The 9,754-nt window shown below is 35.8% G+C and overlaps 1 protein-coding gene across 1 annotated transcript in view; it reads right to left on the reverse strand.

Annotated features, from left to right (window-relative positions):
- fam49a (family with sequence similarity 49 member A) overlaps nucleotides 1-9,391 on the reverse strand; it is a 32,592-nt gene extending 23,201 nt beyond the window's left edge. Inside the window, exon 1 of the mRNA XM_055149323.1 lies at nucleotides 9,259-9,391. The gene's annotated coding sequence lies outside the window, so the exon portion shown is untranslated. The remainder of the gene's footprint in view (nucleotides 1-9,258) is intronic.
- Between the last annotated feature and the right edge of the window lie 363 nt (nucleotides 9,392-9,754).

Genomic DNA, 9,754 nt, shown 5'->3' on the forward strand with positions numbered 1-9,754 from the left:
GGGCGGGGGAGGACAGAATGGGAGGGCTGCTACTGTTGGCTGCACTCGGCTGTTCGGTCTAAACACTTCATACTGCAGACTCTGGAGAGGACCAAGTGCTCAAGGCAGAGGTGGAAATTATATGCATACAGCATATTTGCTGTATTAATGAGCAAAATGAAGTTGTTGTTTAGCTTTGTGTAGTTTCTTAATTTGTGTTCATTAATAAGTAGGTCTGTTACGATAATTACTATATTGACTTATCGCTAAATGTATGAAAACTGGAACAATATATTTTGGGGCACAATATTTATGTGTACTTTTTCTTTGCAATAGTGGGAGATTTTTGCCATTTTTCAAGATTCAAGCTGTAGAGAGTTGTATAAATAACTTCTATTACTAATTATAGGTTCATACTCCCTTTTATTTGTTTGCTTTTACTGATATTGTCCATTTACAATATTATCGCTTTTTTCAATATTTCTTTGTAGCAATATATTGTTCTTCAAAATTTGTTATCGTGACAGGCCTATTAATAACACAAACGTTGTTTGAGCATTATTGAAAGTGCAGTTACAGAAGTGACAAAGATTAATCTTTAAAATGATAAATAAAAGCAAAATGTACAAAACTTAGCAACTATTTTTCAAAATGTAAATTTGCTTTTTTATTTCGCCATTCCCCAATTTAGCCTCATTATGTGACCCTGAGTAAATTCTGGTGGTGTGGAAAATAAAAACGAGCAAACTAAAGAATACTGAAAACCACATGAAGATGTCAGATTACATTGTTACTGTCAGTGTAGAATGCATCTATCACTATTCTCAGTTCTCTCACCAGAATGAATAGCCATTTCTTTAAATTTTGGACACCATAAAGTGAATGTTGACAGCCACACCTCTAAACCAAACTCACTTTCTGATATGAAAAGGCATGCCTTTCCCTGAAGCTTCCCTTGGCCATCTGCTCGTCCGGCCTACATGCACACGCTCCTCACAGACTCAGCACTATCCCTCCTCCACATCTGGACTCCACTAACAAAACACTCAGGGATTCTTACAGCAGCAGCTACACCTGCTACTATAGAACCAAACAACAAAACAGAGCTGGACATTATATTGCACAATTTTCATAATTGCTATATCAGCAAGCATAGAATCTAATATCACAAGAAGTCAAGGATATTTAAGTAACAGTAAGGTCTCACCTTTGATAAACCATTAGTGCAATGCAGCAGATTATTTTATTATTAGTTTATCAGTTCATATTATCAGTCTTCTCTAAAATGTTAATGCTGCTAGGCTTGGCATTGAATCAAAAGCAAATCACAATAAGCTATAGAATAGATTTTCCAATACATCCCTATACAATGCTTCATTATAAATGTAATTACTGATGTTATTATTAATATGTATTGTTGCTGTCTGAAAAATATATACGTAATATATTGTGAATGTTAATAAACAGAGCGGGACTGGGGAAGCCTTAAGGAACAACAGAAGAGTCCATGTGGAGTTGGAAAGTTAGGCAAGGCGGCTGGTATTCGTCCGTAGAGACCATAACTGGCTGGAGAAGTGGGAGCGCGGGTGTCAGAATTCCTCCTCCGTGGCGCTCAATGCCACTTGTGTTCTACTATGAGCTGCATGTCAAAGCACAGCACACACAGAGGTCGCCATGTCCGAGAGTGACTGAGCCCTGTGTCAAACCAGCGCCACACAGGCCCCACATCAAGGAATATTCACTACACCACTTTGAATGTATCGGGCTACAGTTAATTAAAAGTATACTGAGAATCTAACATACAGCTAGGTCTGTCATGATAACAAATTTTGAAGTTTGATAAGTTGTCGAAATAAATATAGATGATAATATATGCAACTGACAAAACAACCCAAGAGCAGATTTAAACCACAAAAACTACTCTAAATCTGCAATATTGTTTAAAACAAAAAGAGTTACAATAAATACTAGTACTTAGTTTGTAATGTCTGTATTAAATCATAGAAGCCTTAAATCTTAAGGGAAAAAAATGCAAAAACAAAATATTCCCAGAGCAAAGAAAAGTATATATAAAAATACTGAAATACTGACAGTGTTAATTCATGATCTGATACTAGTTTGGGAGAATGTTCAAGATTAAGGTCAAGTTAATTAGAACTACAAGGCTTCACCTTTGTTTGTATTGATTTGATTGTATTTTAGACTTAAAAAATTACTATTCAAAACAAAACTGTCCTCCTCCAAAGTCTGATCTCTGCTCCAAAACACATGCTTTTAGTGTCAGAGGATTGGCTGGATACCTATGGTTTAAAAAGACCCAATGTGGTCTGCTAGAGGAGCTACCATAAAAGTAAAGGCAAAACACATTTTCACACACCTGATGCCAGTCATAGTGGTCGTACACTCCACAGAAACAGGTTCATAAAGGCCTGAGAAAGCATCACAAGAATTTAACAGTTTGTTGGGTGACCATACAGGAAGAAGTGCACTGCCTTATTTTTGCATTAACATTTGTATCATAATATAAACTGGTCAAAAATGTTCTTACAAGCCATGGTGAATCAGTGGACACATAGGCCTGTCACGATACATTGCTGACATAAACATAAAAGATAAACAACAATTTATGCCACTAACACAATAACCAGAACAAATTTAAACTACAAAAAATATTCTAAATCTACAATATTCATGAACAGCAAAATCATAAACTGCAATAAATAAATAAAAGAATGAAACACTTAGTACTTAGTTTGCATCTATAATGGGTCATAGAAGTTAATAATTTAAAAAATTATGGCTTAAATCTCATCATATAGCCAAATATAACTACAAATATCCTAGTAGTGCAAAGAAAATGTACAAAAGATAAATACTGATTAAAAAAAAAAATTGTTCCAGCTTTCATATATTGAACGATAAGTCAATATATAGTAATTATTGTGAGCAAGTACGCAGTAATGAAACAAATCCAAACACTTCAACAAAGCTAGGTTGTCTAAACCTGTATTATTCATTGGTTTATGAAGTACTAACAAGTCCACTTTCATTCTGTTTCATTTATGTAATATCAAAACTTACATCAATCAGTTACTGCTTCAGAACAAATTCTTTCTTATCTGACAATATAAGACTCAAATTCCATTCCCGGTTTTCCAGGATCTGTGGGAACCTTGCTCGATCAGCAAACTGAATCCACCATGATCCAGCTCAAAGCAACATCAGCTGAAACTAACACATGTGCCACTGCCTTTGATTACCAGAAGAATTCTAACATCAACAAATTGTGATTACATGCACATACCTCCAGAATATAATGGACTACATGCCCATCTGAGGGATCCGAGTGCTTGTTTTAACTGGACCAAATGAGTGGATTCTTGACAGTGCTGAGGGGTGGTCTGTGACTGTACCAAAGCTACAAGTGGGGCATAGAAGTAAGTTCATTACGAAAACAAACCTATTTTAGTGCAGTGGCCTGTAGCTTCGGCTCAACGTTTCATGGTGGACTCAGAAGATACTTGACCCCTCCAGTCTGTCAGCACCTGGGTCTGTTTTCTTGACCTAAAAAGTGACGAGTGCTCTTGGTCGGTCACTCAGGCAAAAATATGTGTGGCTGAGACTTCCTCAAACACGCTGCATTTGAAAAACATAATAACAGTTACAACTGAGACATGACAAAATGTCTATTACTGTTAGGAATTTATAGTGCGCACACCTACAGACAATCACAGTATTAAGAATTACAAACAGCAAAATCCTTAAATGCATTACATACAATAGAATTTGAATGATTGCAAAGGCTGCAGTTTTTAAGGACCATAATTTACTCCACAAGCAACAGAATAATCTTACTCAACATTAAAAAAAACAAAGCATGTACTTTAGAACTGTACAAACAAGTTCTGAAATGTACTTCTTGTATCAGTTTGTCTTTGTCAGTTCATATTTCATTCTTTTTGTCTTGAATTTCCCTCAGGATCAATCAAGTATCTCCTTCTCTCCCTCTCTCAATTCTTCTGGGTGCGTTAAAATATGAACCTTGAGGGGAGTCCTATTATTAAGTCCTATTATTAAAACATAAACAATAATCACAATGCTTGTCAGAAAAATCGCATTTACATATTTTCCCCAAATCTTCAGCCCCACTGTGAGTAAGTAACATTAGCACTTGTTTTAACTTTGCTGACAGGATGCAAAAAGTGAAATGTCAACGGGAAAAGCACAGGCCCCTGAGGAACACCATTCATTCACACAGGGTATATTTAGAAATGGAGAAATAAGGAAAAGTGGTGAGTCATGAGTGCTTCCAGGTTAAGCACTTTAAATACTCAGGTTGAGGCATAAGCCACGCTAAGTAAAGAGATTTGTTCAGGTTGAATGGTTCTTTGTGTAGGGGAGGGAACGATCAACAGCTAATCCAACTGTAAACAAATACAGTTCGTTTCCAAATGTGGAACTAAAAGATAACACTAATGGCATCTTATAATCAGTGTTGCGAAGTAACTAAATACATGTACTAAAATACATATTCAGAATACTAATTTTGAGTACGTGTATTCTGGTACAATTACTTTTTCATTTGGTGGTATCAGAATGCAGTTACTTTTTTAAATTAAAAGGAGTACATGGAGATAATTGACCACACAATTTTGGCTTTGGACTGCACAGTATTAGTGAGAAAAAAGCTAATATCTCTCAGCTCTTGTAATGAGTGTGCATGTGAATTTCCTTCTGTAATTAGACATGAGTTAATGTAAAACAAAAACATCAAGCTCTAAATGCAACTCAGAGTGAAAGTATTCTAAGTATTCAAAATATAGTAATCTGATTTGACCATGTATCAGACTACATGATGATATATTCAGTATTCTGTTACTAAATACATTCTCAAAGTATTCTTCCCATCACTGGTTATAATGAACACAGGCATGTGGGTATTTCTTCTCTGGGGCCACACACTGACCATGATTCATTCAGTTGTGGCTATTTGCTAATAATGTGGGTATGCAACTGCTGTGGTTTTTCAGTTCAACAGTTCAAAAACAGATTTCATTTAACAGGTCTGGGTACCAAAGCATTAAAATATATTTGTAGAATCATTCTCAAATTAACACCAACAAATAAAAAAATCTTTGTGTCTAGAAAAAATTATGTGTCCCAGGACAGCTTCATTTGAAATTTACATTAAATTAGATCCCTTAATCTAGCTCTTCACAAAAGAAAGGCTTTACAAATTAGATAAGCAAACACATCTAGTCATAATTAACTGTATTCTAAACAGTATAGGTTCTTTTAGTATAATACTTAAGCCCATGAGAATATCTAAAAGAAAAATAACTTGTTTTGTTATTCATAAAGCCCTACTGTGGTACATTGAGGTTAGTCACCATTCCTCCATATGTGGAACAACACAGGGGGTGACACTGCTCTGGTAACTTTTATGTTGAGAAAATGTGCAGAAGCTATTTTAATACAAGCTCCACAGCAGCAGGTATGTTTAGAGAAACATTGCATGGCTGGAGGCAACTTCTCACTGTAAGTGTCTAACCGCAGCAGTGTGAGAACATGGGTGTGAGATGCCATATCCTGTTTTTCAAATTTTCTAACTTTCGACAGCCCTGCAGCCCATTCATTGTCTGCCAACTTACATGTGTTCGGCCTGTCAGGTCCTTTGCGCTTTTCACTGTTTATTTCTCCAGATCATAGGTTTGGAGAGCTTTACACAATTGACCCCAAACCATGACAGATGAAGGAGTTTAACTTTGCTGCACACAGTTCGCAAAAATAGACATGTAGACAAATATAGTTAAACCAACATTACAGCAACCCCCACATCACCAACATTCATCAAACTTACTAGAACTTACTAAAAAGTGTCAGTGGATACTATACAACAATACAATCAGTTTGAAACTTTGACGGACTGACTTGAACTGCTTATTCAAAAGGTGTTAACTCCTAACTCATTACTACTTTCGTTTATAAGTCTAAAAGAAGATGAGGTTAAAGATAGGTCAACTACTGGCAGGTGTTCAAAAGTCAAAATTCTTACTTCTGCATTGCAATAATGCCACACTATTGGCACTTTTCTGGTCATTGCTTTGCCTGGAATATTCCACAGTATATAATTAAGCTGATCAATCTTGCATTTATTCAGTTGTATGTGTTTTATTAAATACCCAATACTGCAAAAATATATATATAAAAAAAAAAAACCCAAAAAAACATGCAATTAATACTATGACCAAGGTCGTCTCTAAACAGATGACCTGTAACATGGCCATTAGTTTGTTTCCATAGAGATAGATAGGTTTGATGGCTTACAGGAGGGGGTGTCAAACTCAAATTCACAGAGGGCCGAATTTAAAAACTGGGACTAAGTCGTGGACCAAACTAAATATTTATTTAAAAATTTCAACAACATCTGCATGTTTTCTCTTCTTTCCAGATATGTAATTTTAAACCATTTCTTATTAAAATAAATGTTTAATAATAGTTTTGCTTAAACACTGAATACAGAACAAGCATAATATAAAATAATAACACAATTTTAAATAAATAATGTAATTAAAGAAATAATATAATAATATAGCCTATCTGTAGCGGGCAGACCAGCTCTAATACTTATTTGATATGATCTTGCAAGCCAAATATAATTATATCAAGGGCCAAATGTGGCCCCCAGGCCTGAGTTTGACATGTTTGCCATGTTTGCCTTACAGTTTTTAAAACTCAAATGACTGCATTATGAATAAAATGGAAATGGTGCAAGCAACAGTGAATCTAAAGCGCTGAGGTCCAGTAGGTGACAAGGTCAAAAGGGCAAAGTCTTTGTACCAAGTATTTATTTACCAAACCCCTCCACAATGCCATCAGACCTAACTGCTTTTAGACAGCAGAAACAACATTGACCAGGGAACCTTAGAGGCAGCTATAAATACATGTACTATTTGTCTTTGGCAAAGTGTATCTCCAGGTCAACAGCTTTAAACAACTACAGGTGTCCTACAAGAGCCTGTTTTACTGTCAGATAAAATTACACACGAAATGGTGACTGCAGTAGATCTGTGTTTAAATCAGACAATTAAGCACATTTATTCATATCATAATTCGTATGTTAACAGAACAGGTCTGTTAAAATCATATCTCCATTTTCGTTCATCACTTTTCTTGATGCTGGAGTACAGGAATGTAAATTGATAGATCCTATATTTGAATTGGACTAGTTGTTGCAGAATTTCCAAATAGATTTCTGCTGAGATCAAGGTGATTTTTAATAATTCCATTTAAGCATAATCATTAGTTAGACTAATTTAGTGTCTAACTTAGTTTTAGGTTAATGGTAGGCAAATTAGCTCATGGGAGGCCACTACAATATTTTAATGGAAAACTCTTGTTGCTTAAGACCACAAATCTTGTCTTGAAGGCTCTCAGTGTCTAATGTGGCAGAAAGGTATGTCAGCCCGTGCAGCAAACATGCAAACTATTTCAACTTGCTCCAAGACAGATCAGGTTCATCCACAACAGCCATTGTGCAGCATGTTTAAGTCACATAATTCAGCCCCACATTCCAGAAATGCTACAATTACAGCCTGGCAAACCGAAAAGCAAAACACACACAGGAGAGAACACACACATACACATAGAATAACGCAAAGGGGTTGGAGGCGCAGCTGTTGCCATACGTCGACTTCAACAAAAGAGTGCCATTACAGCAGGAGAACTGCACTAAAGCACATTCCATTTATAACACTGAGCAAGTCTTTTAAAATGAGCATATATTCTTTATGACTCACAGTTCTGATCTACTAAACACAGAACATAAGAGACACCTGTAATCAATCACAGAAATCTTCTGAGCCATATCTAAAATAACAAACAAGTCAAATATATGCATTTGGTTTGTCACACAATCTTATCTAAGTTTATTTACATAATGTTATAATAGTTTCTCAAGTTGTAAAAGCCTCATTTATCACATTTACAGTCCATCAGCAGGCCATTACTATCTGACAGAATATTATTTGACTTCCCCAATGCAATGTTATCCAAATCAGATTCTGTTTCTATGCAAAGCAGTACTACAATGAGAGTGGTTTCTAAAGTTGCAAAAATAATGTCGTCATGTGAACACATGCATTGAATGACTGATACCTGCCATACAAAACAAATGTCTGCTCTTCAAAAACATTTGACAATTTTCCTGTAATTTTAACATAAAAATATAAGAGGTAAGTACGGTAGTCTAATATTTCCAAAACTTGTTTTACTTATTTTACATAAAAGTAATAGAGAGTTCTGATGGTTAGTTCTACACCAAAAGTATGAAAAAAACAAGCAATGAACTAGTACAAATTAATCATTACATAACTATATTATCATTCAGATCATAGCTGTCTACTAAATACTACATGGAGATAACAGCAGATACGTCATAGTCTCAAAAGAAATACGGGAGAATACTACTGCCATTACTAGTCCACATCACAACAAACAGCCCATGTTAAGATCAAATAATTTTGGCATTATCATTACTTCTTACATCACAACTTGAGGTTTGCTACTATGGAAAAATCAAGCTTGCTGTGCTCAGGGCTTGATATAAAAATATACAGAGAAGCAGAAGTGGGTTGCAGACCGGGTTCAAGATAAGAAACTAAAGCAGCTGCCGTTGTGTGGTTAAAACAAAAGGCCTATTCTAACGCTGCGGAAATTCACATATTCGGGCCATAAACTGTAGACTTTAGCTCCGAGGCACCTGCTTGCATTCGTACACTAGTTTGATGACAGATCCTGCAGGGCTAGCCTAAACAAACGCACTGATTATTAACCTCAACCAGTAGCTAATCGAAATAAAACACTGTAAATCATTACTCTTGTATGTGTTATATGAACGTGACATACGATCGAGGTATGTTATGTGAAGAAAATTTGCAATTTGATTACTTTGGCTAGTTTATGAGCTAATTTCAAGCTAACCAAGAACTCATCCTGCATGTAATAACTCAAAATGTTAAGCTAGCGGGGGGGAAAAAAATCACAAATCAACAATAATTTTCAGCTTCTCTTCATAAAAAAACAGTTAAAACAATAGCAATTTATGTTTTAGCCCTCAGATTGTGAATAAATGGTCCATAAAGTTACGCGTCCTCCCCGGCATCTCCTTCCATGTGAACTGTACATTTGACAGTCACTGATTTGAGCGCATAGGCTACATACCAAGTTCCCTAAACCAACCGTAGCGGCCACAAAACTTGACAAAAGTCGGCAACTCACCGGTATGGGTCTTCTAGGGACAGTTTTTCAGGAAGTAAAAGCCGGATTCTCAGTGGAAGTGATAGTTTGTGTCGACCTTGGCCGCTGAATGTGGCAGACAGACAACAACACCCTTCCCAAGTGCGAGAGTAGTCAAAACCGAGGAGGAAAAAGTTGAGTGCATAAACCCCGCCCTCTCGCATTTCTAATTGGTTAATATTAGGGACAGTGTGAAAGCAGCCAATCAATTCACGTTAAATTCTTACTCCGACCAATCACCGTGTACCTAATGTGTTCCGATATAAATAGCCACTTTTCAGATTTTTCAAAAAAGGTTCTTTAACGTAAACAATATAGACAAATTATATGCCGTTAACAATCCAAAATATATGTTATATAGCAGTAATAAGCCTATATTTTATCCTAATTTGGTTCTCTAACTAACTATTTGGTAGAACATAAGATGCATTAAAACCATAGACTGTCCTGTAAACATTTTTGTTTGATGAAATGCATG

This window comes from Boleophthalmus pectinirostris, unplaced genomic scaffold (assembly GCF_026225935.1).
Source record: "Boleophthalmus pectinirostris isolate CB_2022bp ecotype Guang Dong unplaced genomic scaffold, ASM2622593v1 HiC_scaffold_13, whole genome shotgun sequence".
NCBI classification, from domain to species: Eukaryota; Metazoa; Chordata; class Actinopteri; order Gobiiformes; family Gobiidae; genus Boleophthalmus; species Boleophthalmus pectinirostris.